The sequence below is a fragment of the Oncorhynchus nerka genome, linkage group LG7, assembly GCF_034236695.1.
Source record: "Oncorhynchus nerka isolate Pitt River linkage group LG7, Oner_Uvic_2.0, whole genome shotgun sequence".
NCBI lineage: Eukaryota > Metazoa > Chordata > Actinopteri > Salmoniformes > Salmonidae > Oncorhynchus > Oncorhynchus nerka.
The window spans coordinates 62,224,548-62,245,162 of record NC_088402.1 but is presented as its reverse complement, the minus strand read 5'-3'; positions in this window follow the sequence as shown (position 1 = coordinate 62,245,162).

Sequence of the window (20,615 nt, the reverse complement as noted above, 5' to 3'; positions counted from 1 at the left end):
AGGTTGGATGGAGAGCATTTGTGAACAGCAATTTTCAGTTCTTTCCACAGATTCTCGATTGGATTCAGGTCTGGACTTTGACTTGGCCATTCTAACACCTGGATATGTTTATTTTTGAACCATTCCATTGTAGATTTTGCTTTATGTTTTGGATCATTGTCTTGTTGGAAGACAAATCTCCGTCCCAGTCTCAGGTCTTTTGCAGACTCCATCAGGTTTTCTTCCAGAATGGTCCTGTATTTGGCTCCATCCATCTTCCCATCAATTTTAACCATCTTCCCTGTCCCTGATGAAGAAAAGCAGGCCCAAACCATGACCACCATGTTTGACAGTGGGGATGGTGTGTGTTCAGGGTGATGAGCTGTGTTGCTTTTAGGCCAAACATAACGTTTTGCATTGTTGCCAAAAAGTTCAATTTTGGTTTCATCTGACCAGAGCACCTTCTTCCACATGTTTGGTGTGTCTCCCAGGTGGCTTGTGGCAAACTTTAAACAACACTTTTTATGGATATCTTTAAGAAATGGCTTTCTTCTTGCCACTCTTCCATAAAGGCCGGATTTGTGCAATATATGACTGATTGTTGTCCTATGGACAGAGTCTCCCACCTCAGCTGTAGATCTCTGCAGTTCATCCAGAGTGATCATGGGCCTCTTAGCTGCATCTCTGATCAGTCTTCTCCTTGTATGAGCTGAAAGTTTAGAGGGACGGCCAGGTCTTGGTAGATTTGCAGTGGTCTGATACTCCTTCCATTTCAATATTATCGCTTGCACAGTGCTCCTTGGGATGTTTAAAGCTTGGGAAATCTTTTTGTATTCAAATCCGGCTTTAAACTTCTTCACAACAGTATCTCGGACCTGCCTGGTGTGTTCCTTGTTCTTCATGATGCTCTCTGCGCTTTTAACGGACCTCTGAGACTATCACAGTGCAGGTGCATTTATACGGAGACTTGATTACACACAGGTGGATTGTATTTATCATCATTAGTCATTTAGGTCAACATTGGATCATTCAGAGATCCTCACTGAACTTCTGGAGAGAGTTTGCTGCACTGAAAGTAAAGGGGCTGAATAATTTTGCACGCCCAATTTTTCAGTTTTTGATTTGTTAAAAAAGTTTGAAATATCCAATAAATGTCGTTCCACTTCATGATTGTGTCCCACAGTTTTATATCTTTATGTTTGAAGCCTGAAATGTGGCAAAAGGTCGCAAAGTTCAAGGGGGCCGAATACTTTCGCAAGGCACTGTATGATAGGAGAGGTAGATGAGGAGAGACAGAGAGAGAGGGAGAGTACATGAAGGGAAAGAAGGGATTAATCCCATTAATAATAGAACACAGGATTTAGTGAGTTCAGGAGCCAAGTGTGCACCATAAGCCTGTCCCCTAAACCTCCCTCAGGCTTCTCCATAAACCCACCCATTCTTCTGTCTGTGTGGGCACAGAGCTACCTCCTTGACCTCCTCCTCCTCATCTGTCATCCCCTCTCTTAAAACACACTCCCATATAGTTATTCCTTTACTTTTCCTCTGTCCCTCTGCTTTACGTTTCTGATCATGAAAAATGACCCTACCCTTATGTGAGAAAAGCCAGCCCTTCAGACTCTCAAAGACAACGCTACGCTGTAGTTTATGTTGTCCCCATTTCCTCTGTCCTTGCCTGACAGGGTTGGGCAGCAGTGTACTGTTTGTCCCAACCCTGCAGTGTAGAGTGAGTAACCATGTTGAATCACCCCTCAGCAGCCAGCCAGCCAGCTGGCCAGACAGACGCCCACTCAGCCTGCAATGCTATATATTCATTTATTTATTATTATTTTATTTATTTACCTTTATTTAACTAGGCAAGTCATATAGACAGACAGACAACGAGCCACCCAGAGAGACAGACACCAACTCAGTGTCCACTGCGACAGACAGACAGACAGACAGACAGCTGTCTCATTGCTACAGAAAGACTGCTACAGAGAAACAGGGAGACTGCTACAGAGAGACTGCTAAAAAGAGACTGCTACAGAGAGACTGCTACAGAGAGACTTCTACAGAGAGACAGAGAGACTGCTACAGAGAGACTGCTACAGAGAGACAGCTACAGAGAAACAGAGAGACTGCTACAGAGAAACAGAGACTGCTACAGAGAGACAGAGAGACTGCTACAGAGAGACCGAGAGACTGCTACAGAGAGACCGAGAGACTGCTACAGAGAGACCGAGAGACTGCTACAGAGACAGAGAGACTGCTACAGAGACAGAGAGACAGAGACTGCTACAGAGAGACCGAGAGACTGCTACATAGAGACCGAGAGACTGCTACAGAGAGACAGAGAGACTGCTACAGAGAGACTGCTACAGAGAGACAGAGAGACTGCTACAGAGAGACAGAGAGACTGCTACAGAGAGACTGATACAGAGAGACTGAGGGACAGAGACTGCTACAGAGAGACAGAGAGACTGCTACAGAGAGACAGAGAGACTGCTACAAAGAGACAGAGACTGCTACAGAGAGACAGAGAGACAGCTACAGAGACACTGCTACAGAGAGACAGAGAGACTGCTACAGAGAGACAGAGAGACTGCTACAGAGAGACTGATACAGAGAGACAGAGAGACTGCTACAGAGAGACCGAGAGACTGCTACAGAGAGACTGAGAGACTGCTACAGAGACAGAGAGACTGCTACAGAGAAACAGAGACAGAGAGACTGCTACAGAGACAGCTAGAGAGACCGAGAGACTGCTACAGAGAGACAGAGAGACTGCTACAGAGAGACAAAGAGACAGAGACTGCTACAGAGAGACAGAGAGACAGCTACAGAGACACTGCTACAGAGAGACAGAGAGACTGCTACAGAGAGACTGATACAGAGAGACAGAGAGACTGAGGGACAGAGACTGCTACAGAGAAACAGAGAGACTGCTACAGAGAGACAGAGAGACTGCTACAGAGGGACAGAGAGACTGCTAGAGAGACAGAGAGACTGCTACAGAGAGACAGAGAGACTGCTAAAAAGAGACTGCTACAGAGAGACTGAGAGACTGCTACAGAGAGACTGCTAAAAAGAGACTGCTACAGAGAGACTGAGAGACTGCTACAGAGAGACTGCTAAAAAGAGACTGCTACAGAGAGACTTCTACAGAGAGACAGAGAGACAGCTACAGAGAGACAGAGAGACTGCTACAGAGAGACAGAGAGACTGCTACAGAGAGACAGAGAGACTGCTACAGAGAGACAGCTACAGAGAGACAGAGAGACTGCTACAGAGAGAGACCCAGCTGGTTATCACCTCACCTCATCCCTGATAACCCATCTACACCCACAGGGTGTGACGTAGCCTGGTTGAAACAGCTGTTAACTCTTGTGAATACAGTTAATACACATGTAGGAGAGCAGCACGCAACATAGAAAGAAGACAACAATTTCACCTACGCCGCTGCCTAACCAGGTACTTACCTGAAACAGTGCAGTTACGCAAACATTTCTATTACATTTGAGTCATTTAGGGGTGGCAGGTAGCCTAGTGGTTAGAGTGTTGGACTAGATCAAATCCCCGAGCTGACATGGTAAAAATTTGTCGTTCTGCCCCTGAACAAGGCAGTTAACCCACTGTTCCTCGGTAGGCTGTCATTGTAAATAAGAATTTGTTCTTAAATGACTTGACTAGTTAAATAAATGTAAAAAACAAACATTTTTTTGCAGATGCTCTTATCCAATTTACAGGAGCAATTCGGGTTAAGTGCCATGCTCAAGGGCACAGTGACATATTTTTCCCCAAGTTCACTCGGGGATTCAAACTAGTGACCTTTTGGTTACTGGCCTAATGCTCTGATGTGATATATTTGAATTATCTGTTGCACTAAGCATTGCTCTAACAATGTCCTTCTATCACATGTTAATTACGTGGCATTCAATAGAGAACTATAAATCGCTATTTCATCCATTCATGTGTTGTGTAAATAAGAGTAGCCCTATAAAAGTAAAGCTGATATGAAAACAACAGACAAAGAACAATCAAAGATCGTAGAAACAAATGAAGAAATGATTCAGTGCCACCCAGAAGGAAGACACACCTGTGTCCATGATGGCTTTCCTTTTAATGGCTGTCACTAAGCAACATCAAACCCTCTGGGGCAATCAAGGCCTTCTGATGTGGAAAACAGGGGAACATGATTAAATATGGAAATAAACACACACACACACACACACACACACACAAAATAATAGAGCAAAGATAACAATAAGAACTCTGTGGAATGCTGGTTTGACGGGAGCAGGTAGACTGGGAGGGAGGCAAAGGCAATACTTCCTACTAAATTAAAAACTTGTGTATTTCAGTTTTTTTTAAAGGCTTCTGAAGTTTGTAATTTCCACTTCGAAATTTCAGACTTGATTTTCCCTTAAATTTTTCGTACCAACCCCTAAAAAAAATTCCATTCATTATAATCCACTTAATAGTTAACATTTCCTGTTGCTGCAGGATTATTTTCCTGCTGTAGCAAACTGGCTCAAACTAAGATCCTCCTACACCACTTGTCGATCATCTCATTCCAAAATCATGGGCATTAATATGGACTTGGTCTCCGTTTTGCTGCTATAAAAGCCCACTCTTCTGGCTTTCCACTAGATGTTGGAACATTGCTGCGGGGACTTGCTTCCATTCAGCCACTAGATCATTAGGGAGATCGGGCACTGATGTTGGGCATTTAGGTCTGGCTGGCAGTCAGCGTTCCAATTCATCCCAAAGGTGTTCGATTGGGTTGAGGTCAGGGCTCTGTGCAGGCCAATCAAGTTCCTCCACACCGATCTTGATAAATAATTTTAAATTAAATCAAATTTGATTGGTCACATACCCATAGTTAGCAGATGTTAATGCGAGTGTAGTTTCTAGTTCCAACCATGCAGTAATATCTAACAAGTAATCTAACAATGTCACAACAACTAACTTATACACACAAGTGTAAAGGAATGAATAAGAATATGTACATATAAATATATGGATGAGCGATGGCCGAACGGCATAGGCAAGATGCAGTAGATGGTATAAAGTACAGTATATACATATGAGATGAGTAATGTAGGGTATGTAAACATAATATAAAGTGGCATTGTTTAAAGTGACTAGTGATACATTTATTACATCCAATTTTTTATTATTAAAGTGGCTAGAGATTTGAGTCAGTATGTTGGCAGCAGCCACTCAATGTTACTGATGGCTGTTTAACAGTCTGATGGCCTAGAAGCTGTTTTTCGATCTCTCTGTCCCAGCTTTGATGCACCTGTACTGACCTCTCCTTCTGGACGATAGCGGGGTGAACAGGCAGTGGCTCGGGTGGTTGTTGTCCTTGATAATCTTTTTGGCCTTCCTGTGACATCGGGTGCTGTAAGTGTCCTGGAGGGCAGGTAGTTTGCCCCCAGTGATGCGTTGTGCAGACCTCACTACCCTCTGGAGAACCTTACGGTTGTGGGCGGAGCAGTTGCCGTACCAGGTGGTGATTCAGCCCGGCAGGATGCTCTCGATTGTGCATCTGCAAAAGTTTGTGAGTGCTTTTGGTGACAAGCCAAATTTCTCCAGCCTACTGAGGTTGAAAAGGCGCTGTTGCGCCTTCTTCACCACGCTGTCTGTGTGGGTGGACCATTTCAGTTTGTCCGTGATGTGTACGCCGAGGAACTTAAAACTTTCCACCTTCTCCACTACTGTCCCGTCAATGTGGATAAGGGGGTTCTCCCTCTGCTGTTTCCTGAAGTCCATGATGATCTCCTTTGTTTTGTTGACGTTGAGTGTGAAGTTATTTTCCTGACACCACACTCCGAGGGCCCTCACCTCCTCCCTGTAGGCCGTCTCGTCATTGTTGGTAATCAAGCCTACCACTGAAGTCAAGTCTGCCAACTTGATGATTGAGTTGGAGGCGTGCATGGCCACACAGTCATGGATAAACAGGAAGTACAGGAGAGGGCTGAGAACGCACCCTTGTGGGGCCCAAGTGTTGAGGATCAGCTGGGTGGAGATGTTTCCTACCCTCACCACCTTGGGGCGGCCCGTCAGAAAGTCCAGGATCCAGTTGCACAGGGTGGGGTCGAGACCCAGGGTCTCGAGCTTAATGAGACTGGACATTGGCCAGTAGTATACTCAGGAGCGGTGGGCGATGTGCCGGTCTATGGAGCCTTCTGCGGCGCCGTTGTTTTGGGTCGCCTGCTGGGATCTGATCCATTGTCCTGGGTGGTGGACCAAACAGAGGATCCGCTCCTAGGATAACTCCGTAGTGTTAAGATTTGCCGTCACTGGAACGGAGGGGCCTAGACCGAAAAAGAAAAACAGCCCCTGACCAATAGGAGCCATTGTTGACTGAGCAATTGTTGCTCCTACACGCTTCCACTTCACAATAACATCACTCACAGTTGACCAGGGTAGCTCTAGCAGGGCAAACATTTGACAAACTGACTTGTTGGAAAGATGGCATCCTATGGTGGTGCCACACAATGTTCCCTCAAATGTTTTGCATCACTGAGCAAATTTCAGGTCTGCTGAACGCAAACTTGAGAGTTGTAAATATTCTGTACAACTTCTGGTGTGCGTTTACTGTGAACACTGAGGCTGTTCCCGCTTTTAGTTCGTTTTAGCAGTTGGCTACTGTGGCTATTTGATCATAATGTAGGCCTACCAGATTGGCCTACCATCAAAAACAATGGAGAAAATGCATCCCATAACATTTTAGCATGGAAATAGCTGTTCTATTGTCCAGCCTACAGTAGCAGCCAATGTGTGGTGTTCAATTGAGTCCTACATTCCATGAGATTTTTGTTTAAAAAAACATGCAGGGCTTGACATTAACCTGCTCATCCACTTGTCCTTCAGACAAGGAGGTGACTGGAAATGTTGTTGTGTTGTTTGATGCAAGAAACCACTTTACAAAATAAAATGCATCATTATTCCCATACCATTATTACAGAGAATCAGAAAAATTATGCTACCCTCTACCTATTGGTCACTTAGCTTATTCAAGCCTGTCTCAAAATACAACACTGCCACTTTAAAGACAAAAAAAACTCTTTACCTGACTCACTTTTCAAAGATATCTAGAAATACACACGTTTTGGGCCCTTGTAAGAAGCAATCACTCCCCTATTGCTGACTACAAATGGCCTATAACTGGACTAATAACTCACTAGCAAAGGATATGAACAAATGTGCACGTCGCTACATGTAGCTCTAGCTTTGATCTCAAAACAAGCGCATCTCCTCACGACCGCTCATGCTGTAAACACAGTCCAGTTCAAAGTGAATGACACAGATCCATATATGGCAATGGTCTAGTTGCATATACAGTAGGCCTACTTCAGCTCTGATTGGTTATGGCGCACCGGTCTGTGTAGAGTACGGGTCTGAGTCGTGCCTGTCATTGCAATAGAATCCTAATCCGATGCGTTCTGCCTTTAACAAAATCTCTTGTATAGTTAATTTTGTATACTAAGTCTGGCATTGCTTGCTTTGTTTCAGTATTTTACATTGAAAGTGACTAATATTATGTTGATTCGATCACAATTCCCACAATAAAGGGAAATGTTGATGGTGTTGACTAACGGGGAAAACTCCAGATTGAGTGAAATTTAGTGAAATTCAATCTTGTGCTTCTCTGCGCGAGCTGATATTTCTTCTGCATGGGAGTCCAGCAGGGGTGCAGTTTAGAGGGAACATTGGTGCCACGTTTAAAGTCACTGAGCTCTTCAGCAAGGCTATTCTACTGCCAATGTTTGTCTATGGAGATTGCATGTGTAATGAACGTGTCCTCCTCGGATGAGGAATAGGAAGGATCAGACCAAAATGCAGCGTGGTAAGTGTTCATGTTAACTTTAATAAATAAACTGAACACTGCAATAATCAAAAAACAACAAAGAGAGAGAGCGAACGAACGAAACGGTTCTGTAAGGTGAAGACACACAAACAGAAAACAACTACCCACAACCCATAGTGGGAAAACAGGCTGCCTAAGTTTGGCTCTCAATCAGAGACAACGATTGACAGCTGCCTCTGATTGGGAACCATACCAGGCCAAACACACAGAACAAAACATGCCCACCCCAACTCACGCCCTGACCAAACTAAAATAAGAGACATAAAAAAAGGAACTAAGGTCAGGACGTGACAGCATGACCGTGCGCTCAATTTTATACACCTGTCAGCAACGGGTGTGGCTGAAACAGCCGAAACCACTCATTTGAAGGGGTGTCCACATACTTAAAAAAATATATATATAGTGTATATCTGTGTACATCACAAGGCATTCATACATGATTTATTAAGCCCTATTATATAACACCATCCTCAGCCAAAAGTACGGGCAGCATCAGACAGGTACAGCAGCACGCAAGCAGCTTCAAAGCTGATGAAAGAGACAATGACGTACCGCAATTTCATGAGGTCCCCCTGTAAGGTACCATTAGGTCCCCCCAATAATTCTACATATTTTGCCATGGGGCAAAGATAAAATATTGCAGTTTTAAAGATAATTCCTGTAATTCTAAACATTTTGCCATGGCTTATAATGTGTTCATATGCTATCCGGGGGGAGAGAGGAAGCTAGACAGAGAAGTAGGGAAAACCTTAATCTACCATCAAGCCTCATAGTGCTTATCTATCCTTCTCGTGTCTAGCATCTGTAGTGACCACCTGTATAAATTTGCACCTTTGTGGGAGTCACAGTAAAAGCTCTTTACATCCTTGATGGAATGTAACACCTTGGACACACACACACCCCATGGTTATGTATATCACGCACACACCGGTACAGTCACACATGCACACACTGTCACACCTCAGCATGGTCTCTCGCTCATCCACACGCTCACACCCTGGACACAGAATGTCCCTGCTCTCTCAAGGAAAGGTGACCTTGACTAATCTCATATACACCCAGGAATTCCATGTACAGGACACTGTTAAAGCAAGAAAGATACGAGAGTGTGTCTTTCCTGCGTCACTTACTAAATCAAATCAAATTTTATTTGTCACATACACATGGTTAGCAGATGTTAGTGCGAGTGTAGCGAAATGCTTGTGCTTCTAGTTCCGACAATGCAGTAATAACCAACAAGTAATCTAGCTAACAATTCCAAAACTACTACCTTATAGACACAAGTGTAAGGGGATAAAGAATATGTACATAAAGATATATGAATGAGTGATGGTACAGAGCGGCATAGGCAAGATACAGTAGATGGTATTGAGTGCAGTATATACATATGAGATGAGTATGTAAACAAAGTGGCATAGTTAAAGTGGCTAGTGATACATGTATTACATAAGGATGCAGTAGATGATATAGAGTACAGTATATACGTATACATATGAGATGAATAATGTAGGGTATGTAAACATTATATTAGGTAGCATTGTTTGAAGTGGCTAGTGATATATTTTACATAATTTCCCATCAATTCCCATTATTAAAGTGGCTGGAGTTGAGTCAGTGTGTTGGCAGCAGCCACTCAATGTTAGTGGTGGCTGTTTAACAGTCTGATGGCCTTGAGATAGAAGCTGTTTTTCAGTCTCTCGGTCTCAGCTTTGATGCACCTGTACTGACCTCGCCTTCTGGATGATAGCGGGGTGAACAGGCAGTGGCTCGGGTGGTTGTTGTTCTTGATGATCTTTATGGCCTTCCTGTGACATCGGGTGGTGTAGGTGTCCTGGAGGGCAGGTAGTTTGCCCCCGGTGATGCGTTGTGCAGACCTCACTACCCTCTGGAGAGCCTTACGGTTGTGGGCGGAGCAGTTGCCGTACCAGGCGGTGATACAGCCCGACAGGATGCTCTCGATTGTGCATCTGTAGAAGTTTGTGAGTGCTTTTGGTGACAAGCCAAATTTCTTCAGCCTCCTGAGGTTGAAGAGGCGCTGCTGCGCCTTCTTCACGATGCTGTCTGTGTGGGTGGACCAATTCAGTTTGTCTGTGATGTGTACGCCGAGGAACTTAAAACTTACTACCCTCTCCACTACTGTTCCATCGATGTGGATAGGGGGGTGTTCAATCTGCTGTTTCCTGAAGTCCACAATCATCTCCTTAGTTTTGTTGACGTTGAGTGTGAGGTTATTTTCCTGACACCACACTCCGAGGGCCCTCACCTCCTCCCTGTAGGCCGTCTCGTCGTTCTTGGTAATCAAGCCTACCACTGTTGTTTTGTCCGCAAACTTGATGATTGAGTTGGAGGCGTGCGTGGCCACGCAGTCGTGGGTGAACAGGGAGTACAGGAGAGGGCTCAGAACGCACCCTTGTGGGGCCCCAGTGTTGAGGATCAGCGGGGTGGAGATGTTGCTGCCTACCCTCACAACCTGGGGGCGGCCCGTCAGGAACTCCAGTACCCAGTTGCACAGGGCGGGGTCGAGACCCAGGGTCTCGAGCTTAATGACGAGCTTGGAGGGCACTATGGTGTTAAATGCTGAGCTGTAGTCGATGAACAGCATTCTCACATAGGTGTTCCTCTTGTCCAGATGGGATAGGGCAGTGTGCAGTGTGGTTGAGATTGCATCGTCTGTGGACCTATTTGGGCAGTAAGCAAATTGGAGTGGGTCTAGGGTGTCAGGTATGGTGGAGGTGATATGGTCCTTGACTAGTCTCTCAAAGCACTTCATGATGACGGAAGTGAGTGCTATGGGGCGGTAGTCGTTTAGCTCAGTTACCTTAGCTTTCTTGGGAACAGGAACAATGGTGGCCCTCTTGAAGCATGTGGGAACAACAGACTGGGATAGGGATTGATTGAATATGTCCGTAAACACACCGGCCAGCTGGTCTGCGCATGCTCTGAGGGCGTGGCTGGGGATGCCGTCTGGGCCTGCAGCCTTGCGAGGGTTGACACGTTTAAATGTTTTCCTCACGTCGGCTGCAGTGAAGGAGAGTCCGCATGTTTTAGTTGCGGGCCGTGTCAGTGGCACTGTATTGTCCTCAAAGCGGGCAAAAAAGTTATTTAGTCTGCCTGGGAGCAAGACATCCTGGTCCGTGACGGGGCTGGTTTTCTTTTTGTAATCCGTGATTGACTGTAGACCCTGCCACATACCTCGTGTCTGAGCCGTTGAATTGAGATTCTACTTTGTCTCTATACTGACGCTTAGCTTGTTTGATTGCCTTGCGGAGGGAATAGTTACACTGTTTGTATTCGGTCATGTTTCCGGTCACCTTTCCCTGATTAAAAGCAGTGGTTCGCGCTTTCAGTTTCACGCGAATGCTGCCATCAATCCACGGTTTCTGGTTTGGGAACGTTTTAATCGTTGCTATGGGAACGACATCCTCAACGCACGTTCTAATGAACTCGCTCACCGAATCAGCGTATTCGTCAATGTTGTTGTCTGTCGCAATACGAAACATATCCCAGTCCACGTGATGGAAGCAGACTTGGAGTGTGGAATCAGATTGGTCGGACCAGCGTTGAACAGACCTCAGCGCGGGAGCTTCTTGTTTTAGTTTCTGTCTGTAGGCAGGGATCAACAAAATGGAGTAGTGGTCAGCTTTTCCAAAAGGAGAGCGGGGCAGGGCCTTATATGCGTCGCGGAAGTTGGAATAGCAATGATCCAAGGTTTTTCCAGCCCTGGTTGCGCAATCGATATGCTGATAAAATTTAGGGAGTCTTGTTTTCAGATTAGCCTTGTTAAAATCCCCAGCTACAATGAATGCAGCCTCCGGATATATGGATTCCAGTTTGCAAAGAGTCAAATAAAGTTCGTTCAGAGCCATCGATGTGTCTGCTTGGGGGGGAATATATACGGCTGTGATTATAATCGAAGAGAATTCCCTTGGTAGATAATGCGGTCGACATTTGATTGTGAGGAATTCTAAATCAGGTGAACAGAAGGACTTGAGTTCCTGTATGTTGTTGTGGCCACACCACGTCACGTTAACCATGAAGCATACGCCCCCGCCCCTCTTCTTACCAGAAAGATGTTTGTTTCTGTCGGCGCGATGCATGGAGAAACCAGCTGGCTGCACCGACTCCGATAGCGTCTCTCCAGTGAGCCATGTTTCCGTGAAGCAAAGAACGTTACAGTCTCTGATGTCCCTCTGGAATGCTACCCTTGCTCGGATTTCATCAACCTTGTTGTCAAGAGACTGGACATTGGCGAGGAGAATGCTAGGGAGTGGTGCACGATGTGCCCGTCTCCGGAGTCTGACCAGAAGACCGCTTCGTTTTCCCCTTTTACGAAGTCGTTTTTTTGGGTCGCTGCATGGGATCCATTCCGTTGTCCTGGGTGAAAGGCAGAACACAGGATCCACTTCGCGAAAAACATATTCTTGGTCGTACTGATGGTGAGTTGACGCTGCTCTTATGTTCAGTAGTTCTTCTCGACTGTATGTAATGAAACCTAAGATGACCTGGGGTACCAATGTAAGAAATAACACGTAAAAAAACAAAAAACTGCATAGTTTCCTAGGAACGCGAAGCGAGGCGGCCATCTCTGTCGGCGCCTCCCACTGAGGTATATATAATAGTATGTATGTATGTTGCTGTACGTCAAGTGAGAGTCTGAGAAGTGTGTTAAAAGTGTGTACTGCTGAGCATACAAACATGCGTATATTAACATTAACATTACTGTAAACGTGCCCGTTTTAAAACAGTCAGAATTGAGCATGGCTGGTTTCTGAATATTTGAGCAGTGGTGGCTGCAACAAATGCTGTGCAATAGGTTATTTACATATTAGGCCCAACGGTTGATCTGACAGTTTTTCTGCATAGTCATGGAATCTCTAAAGCAGTTTGTATACAGTGCCTTCAGAAAGGATTCACAGCCTTTACTTTTTCAGCATTTCTTGTGTTACAGCCTGAATATATTCCCCAAAAAAGAGGAATTATGTATTTAAAAAAAATGTTTTTAATGAAAAGCTGAAATGTCTCGAGTCAATAAGTATTCAACCCCTTTGTTATGGCAAGCCTAAATACGTTCAGGAATAAACATAATAACTTACATGGATTCACTCTGTATGCAATAATAGTGTTTAACATGATTTTTGAATGACTACCTCATCTCTGTACTCCACACATACAATTGTCTGTAATGTTCCTCAGTCGAGCAGGGAATTTCAAACACTGATTCAACCACAAAGATCTGAGAGGTTTTCCAATGCCTCGCAAAGAAGGGCACCTCTATTGGTAGATGGGTAAAATAAAATAAAAAGTAGACATTGAATATTATTTTGCGTAAAGTGAAGTTATTAATTACACTTTAGATGGTGTATCAATACACCCAGTTACTACAAAGATACAGGCGTCCTTCTTAACTCAGTTGCCGGAAAGGAAGGAAACCGCTCAGGACGGTTCAACAACATTTTAGTTACTCCATAATGCTAACCTAGTTGAAGGAAGCCTGTACAGAATAAAAATATTTCAAAACATGCATCCTGTTTGAGTACCACTGTTAATATTTTCAAGCATGGTGGTGGCTGCATCATATTATGGGTATGCTTGTAATTGTTAAGGACTGGGGAGTTTTTCCAGGATAAATAATAAACGTATTGGAGGTAAGCATAGACAAAATCCTAGAGGAAAACCTGGTTCAGTCTGCTTTCCACCAGACACTGGGAGATGAATTCACCTTTCAGCAGGACAAAAACAAAAAACACAAGACCAAATCTACACAGCAGTTGCTTAAAAAATACAACATTGAATGATCCTGAGTGGCCAGTTTACAGTTTAGACTTAAATCTACTTGGAAATCTATGGCAAAGACCTGAAAATGTTTGTCTAGCAATGATCAACAACCAATTTGACAGAGCTTGAAGAATTTTGAAAAAATGTCAATGTTGCACAATCCAGGTGTGCAAAACTGTTACAGACTTACCCAGAAAGACTCACAGCTGTAATCACTGCCAAAGGTGAATACTTATGTAAATTGGATATTTCTGGATTTCAATTTCAATACATTTGCTAACATTTCTAAAAACACATTTTCACTTGTGGTATTGTGTGTAGATGGGTCAGAAAAAAATTATATTTAATCCATGTTGAATGCAGTCTAACACAACAAAATGTGAAATAAGTCAAGGGGTATGAATACTTTGACAGCAATGTATCTTGTAACAGTAGCTCTACAACAGTATGTACAGTATCCAAGGCCCTAGATGTCCTCCCATTCCCCATGAACAACACAGTGGAATAATTATCCACTGAGTTAGTTAAATAATAGATATATGAGTCGGTTTGCAGCAGCTTATGACTCACACTCTCTTATCAGGCCACCCCGCTCCGTTAGAAGCTAGGGAAATGGCCCCATGCACTCACAACCTCAGCCCAGAACTGCTCATAACGCGACAAATACTAACATTATAATCACACTAACAAAATTGATAAATGTGTGAGAGGAGAGTATACTCCTAACCAAATTATCAAAACAACTTTAAGAAGGACCCCCATCTCCTCTACAATCCTACAGGCAAGGTTCATCACCGACAATATGACTGCACAGGACACAACAGCTCCAATGCAGAACTTGTAACTGGTTCCAGGTATGCCCAATGAAAAACATACTTTTTTTCTCCATAAATTGTGCTCCAAAAAGGTTAACAAATAGTCTAAATTATGATTTCTTGACTAAATATTAAAATTAACATTATTTAAGAACATTTAGTTGTTGGTTTACATGATAACCACCAAAAGGCAACGATCTCCTCTATAGAAATACAAACACGTGTTCAGTTTACCTTCTTAGGTACAACTTAAACATGTGTCTAAGGCAGTGGATAAGAATGCAGAAGTGTGTGTGTTGAAGCGCCACAAGCACACTAATAAACAAGAAGGGCTGAATGAATTAAACTTAGTCTCAAAGTAAATCTGAAACTGCAACGTCGACAACTTCACAAACTATGCAGCTGAAATGTAGTAAGATGCAGTTTGTAATATCACCACTAGATATCAGCGTCTGTATTTAACTGTGTTATTTTTGCACCAAGGATGAGTCAGTGTTTACTTTGGCGCCCGTCCAGTGTTCGCACAAAAGTAGCACAGATTGCTAGCTCGCTAGCTAGCCTAACCATCTTGCTGGCTAGCTAGTCAGATAACGTTAACTAAGTAAGCATATGATCAGGACAGGGCTGCTTGCTTGCTGAAGTGTACTTTTGATGATTTACTTGTTCAAATATGCTGTCGCCGACTGTGGCAAGCTACTCACCGTCAAACCACCATGTCCACTCTCTCACGCCGTGACTTACGGGCTGAATGATGTTCAATGAGCAGCTCGTAGATCGCCCTACTCAGGCAATCGTTGAAGGATCTATTTATTTTTTTATTTTATTTTATTTCACCTTTATTGAACCAGGTAAGCAAGTTGAGAACAAGTTCTCATTTACAATTGCGACCTGGCCAAGATAAAGCAAAGCAGTTCGACACATACAACGACACAGAGTTACACATGGAGTAAAACAAACATACAGTCAATAATACAGTAAAAAAAAAACAAGTCTATATACAATGTGAGCAAATTAGGTGAGAAGGGAGGTAAAGGCAAAAAAGGCCATGGTGGCAAAGTAAATACAATATAGCAAGTAAAACACTGGAATGGTAGTTTTGCAATGGAAGAATGTGCAAAGTAGAAATAAAAATAATGGGGTGCAAAGGAGCAAAATAAATAAATAAATTAAATACAGTTGGGAAAGAGGTAGTTGTTTGGGCTAAATTATAGGTGGGCTATGTACAGGTGCAGTAATCTGTAAGATGCTCTGACAGTTGGTGCTTAAAGCTAGTGAGGGAGATAAGTGTTTCCAATTTAAGAGATTTTTGTAGTTCGTTCCAGTCATTGGCAGCAGAGAACTGGAAGGAGAGGCGGCCAAAGAAAGAATTGGTTTTGGGGGTGACTAGAGAGATATACCTGCTGGAGCGTGTGCTACAGGTGGGAGATGCTATGGTGACCAGCGAGCTGAGATAAGGGGGGACTTTACCTAGCAGGGTCTTGTAGATGACATGGAGCCAGTGGGTTTGGCGACGAGTATGAAGCGAGGGCCAGCCAACGAGAGCGTACAGGTCGCAATGGTGGGTAGTATATGGAGCTTTGGTGACAAAACGAATTGCACTGTGATAGACTGCATCCAATTTGTTGAGTAGGGTATTGGAGGCTATTTTGTAAATGACATCGCCAAAGTCGAGGATTGGTAGGATGGTCAATTTTACAAGGGTATGTTTGGCAGCATGAGTGAAGGATGCTTTGTTGCGAAATAGGAAGCCAATTCTAGATTTAACTTTGGATTGGAGATGTTTGATATGGGTCTGGAAGGAGAGTTTACAGTCTAACCAGACACCTAAGTATTTGTAGTTGTCCACGTATTCTAAGTCAGAGCCGTCCAGAGTAGTGATGTTGGACAGGCGGGTAGGTGCAGGTAGCGATCGGTTGAAGAGCATGCATTTAGTTTTACTTGTATTTAAGAGCAATTGGAGGCCACGGAAGGAGAGTTGTATGGCATTGAAGCTTGCCTGGAGGGTTGTTAACACAGTGTCCAAAGAAGGGCCGGAAGTATACAGAATGGTGTCGTCTGCGTAGAGGTGGATCAGAGACTCACCAGCAGCAAGAGCGACCTCATTGATGTATACAGAGAAGAGAGTCGGTCCAAGAATTGAACCCTGTGGCACCCCCATAGAGACTGCCAGAGGTCCGGACAGCAGACCCTCCGATTTGACACACTGAACTCTATCAGAGAAGTAGTTGGTGAACCAGGCGAGGCAATCATTTGAGAAACCAAGGCTGTCGAGTCTGCCGATGAGGATGTGGTGATTGACAGAGTCGAAAGCCTTGGCCAGATCAATGAATACGGCTGCACAGTAATGTTTCTTATCGATGGCGGTTAAGATATCGTTTAGGACCTTGAGCGTGGCTGAGGTGCACCCATGACCAGCTCTGAAACCAGATTGCATAGCAGAGAAGGTATGGTGAGATTCGAAATGGTCGGTAATCTGTTTGTTGACTTGGCTTTCGAAGACCTTAGAAAGGCATGGTAGGATAGATATAGGTCTGTAGCAGTTTGGGTCAAGAGTGTCCCCCTTTGAAGAGGGGGATGACCGCAGCTGCTTTCCAATCTTTGGGAATCTCAGATGACACGAAAGAGAGGTTGAACAGGCTAGTAATAGGGGTGGCAACAATTTCGGCAGATAATTTTAGAAAGAAAGGGTCCAGATTGTCTAGCCCGGCTGATTTGTAGGGGTCAGATTTTTCAGCTCTTTCAGAACTTCAGCTGAATGGATTTGGGAGAAGGAGAAATGGGGAAGGCTTGGGCGAGTTGCTGTTGGGGGTGCAGTGCTGTTGAACGGGGTAGGAGTTGCCAGGTGGAAAGCATGGCCAGCCGTAGAAAAATGCTTATTGAAATTCTCAATTATGGTGGATTTATCAGTGGTGACAGTGTTTCCTATCTTCAGTGCAGTGGGCAGCTGGGAGGAGGTGTTCTTATTCTCCATGGACTTTACAGTGTCCCAGAACTTTTTAGAGTTAGTGTTGCAGGAAGCAAATTTCTGCTTGAAAAAGCTAGCCTTGGCTTTTCTAACTGCCTGTGTATAACGGTTTCTAGCTTCCCTGAACAGCTGCATATCACGGGGCTGTTCGATGCTAATGCAGAACGCCATAGGATGTTTTTGTGTTGGTTAAGGGCAGTCAGGTCTGGGGAGAACCAAGGGCTATATCTGTTCCTGGTTCTAATTTTCTTGAATGGGGCATGTTTATTTAAGATTGTTAGGAAGGCATTTAAAAAAATATCCAGGCATCCTCTACTGACGGGATGAGATCAATATCCTTCCAGGACACCCCGGCCAGGTCGATTAGAAAGGCCTGCTCGCTGAAGTGTTTCAGGGAGCGTTTTACAGTGATGAGTGGAGGTCGTTTGACCGCTGACCCATTACGGATGCAGGCAATGAGGCAGTGATCGCTGAGATCTTGGTTGAAGACAGCAGAGGTGTATTTAGAGGGGAAGTTGGTTAGGATGATATCTATGAGGGTGCCCGTGTTTAAGGCTTTGGGGGTACCTGGTAGGTTCATTGATAATTTGTGTGAGATTGAGGGCATCAAGTTTAGATTGTAGGATGGCTGGGGTGTTAAGCATGTTCCAGTTTAGGTCGCCTAGCAGCACGAGCTCTGAAGATAGATGGGGGGCAATCAGTTCACATATGGTGTCCAGAGCACAGCTGGGGGCAGAGGGTGGTCTATAGCAGGCGGCAACGGTGAGAGACTTGTTTTTAGAGAGGTGGATTTTTAAAAGTAGAAGTTCAAATTGTTTGGGTACAGACCTGGATAGTAGGACAGAACTCTGCAGGCTATCTTTGCAGTAGTTTGCAACACCGCCCCCTTTGGCAGTTCTATCTTGTCTGAAAATGTTGTAGTTTGGAATTAAAATTTCTGAATTTTTTGGTGGTCTTCCTAAGCCAGGATTCAGACACAGCTAGAACATCCAGGTTGGCAGAGTGTGCTAAAGCAGTGAAAAGAACAAACTTAGGGAGGAGGCTTCTAATGTTAACATGCATGAAACCAAGGCTATTACGGTTACAGAAGTCATCAAAAGAGAGCGCCTGGGGAATAGGAGTGGAGCTAGGCACTGCAGGGCCTGGATTCACCTCTACATCGCCAGAGGAACATAGGAGGAGAAGAATAAGGGTACGGCTAAAAGCAATAAGAATTGGTCGTCTAGAACGTCTGGAACAGAGAGTAAAAGGAGGTTTCTGGGGGCGATAAAATAGCATCAAGGTATAATGTACAGACAAAGGTATGGTAGGATGTGAATACAGTGGAGGTAAACCTAGGTATTGAGTGATGAAGAGAGAGATATTGTCTCTAGAAACATCATTGAAACCAGGAGATGTCATTGCATGTGTGGGTGGTGGAACTAATAAGTTGGATAAGGTATAGTGAGCAGGACTAGAGGCTCTACAGTGAAATAAGCCAATAAACACTAACCAGAACAGCAATGGACAAGACATATTGACATTAAGGAGAGGCATCCTTAGTCGAGTGATCAAAAGGGTCCAGGGAGTGGAGAGGTTGGTTTGGGGTCACGGCGATTTAGACAGCTAGCCAGGACATCGGTAGCAAGCTAGCATAGGATGGAGGTCTGTTGTTAGCCACCTCTTGCGTTCCGTCAGTAGATTAGTGGAGTTCCGTGTTGTAGAGGGGATTAGTCCAAATCACACAACAACAAAAAAATAAAAACAATAGATATAGTTATAGAGGCCCAAGAAGAAACATAATAATAATAAAAATAAATAAATTGTCCGATTGTCTATTCTGAGAGCAGCCGGTAAGACAGCTAACAGTTAGCAGGCCGCAGATGGCGTTCAGGTAACGTCGCGACGGAGGAGCCAGCCGGATCTCCTTCGGGTAGATAACGTCGGCAGTCCAGTTGTGAAGGCCGGTGGGGCTCGCGTAGGCAGTAAAACGGGTCCGGATAGGTGACTGCAGCCCAGGAGTGATTGACGGAGCTCAGGAGTGATTGACGGAGCTGGCTAGCTCCGGAGTAATTGATGTTTGCTCCGGAATCGACGAAAGCAGATAGACACACGGATAGCAGCCAGCTAGCTGTGAGATCCGGGAGTGAATGTCCAGAGAGCAGTTGAAATCCAGGGACATGGAGAGAAAAATCGGTCCGGTATGTTCCGTTCGAGCCGCGCTGCGCCGTACAAAACTGGCGATAGATTTTCGAGTTAAAGGATAGCTGATGACCACAAACCGTGGTTAGCTGAATACTAACGAGTTGCCAGTAAAGAAGCTAACTAGCTTCTGATTAGCTTCTGGCTAGCTCCTGGCTAGCTTCTGGCTAGCTTCTTGGAGTTTCTGGCTAGCTTCTGGCTAGCTTCTTGGAGGATTGCAGATTTGAGGTAAATAATACGTATTTATACATATCAATTGGTGAGGCAGGTTGCAGGAGAGTGTATTGAAGATGAGTTGATGGAAAATAAAAATAAAATGTATGTGAAAAAAGTTGTAAATATATATATATACACGACACGACAAGACGAGGACAAAAGACGTCTGAACTGCTATGCCATCTCGGGCAACCGAGATTCTATGAGGATCTATGAGGCTTCTTTCACAGGATGGGGTCCACAGGCGAAGGCTATGCCATCTAGAGGAGGACAAAGGTAACAAATAGATATTGTACTAGGCCTAGGGGCCTGAGGCATCTATAATTACCTCACTAATGGCAATATCATCAGTACCATTATCATAGTCATTAACCAGGCCAAAGTCCTAATTTCGGCACCACAACTGCGACAACAGTGCTTTATCTGTGTAATAAAATATTTCAGTGAGAGGCTAATACCAGCCGATAATACCGGTCAACCGATTTATCGGTCGGCCTCTAGACAGGACAACATTTCATTACCAAGAATCTCAAAATCCTGCCTAGTCACTGCACTGCAGAGCAGCTTACAGCAGCAGAGCTCTGTCCATTTAATCAATCAGTCCAACTATCCACATAATCCTGCGAAAGAGGCCAAACAGTGTAGCGAGAGAAGGAGAGGGAAGGAGGGATCCAGAAGCAGAGCACTGCATCTGCCACAACACTGAGCAGTGAGGATATGTGAGGCTTCTTTCACAGGATGGGTCCACAGGCGAAGGCTGTGCCATCTAGAGGAGGACAAAGGTAACAAATAGATATTGTACTAGGCCTAGGGGCCTGAAAGGGTC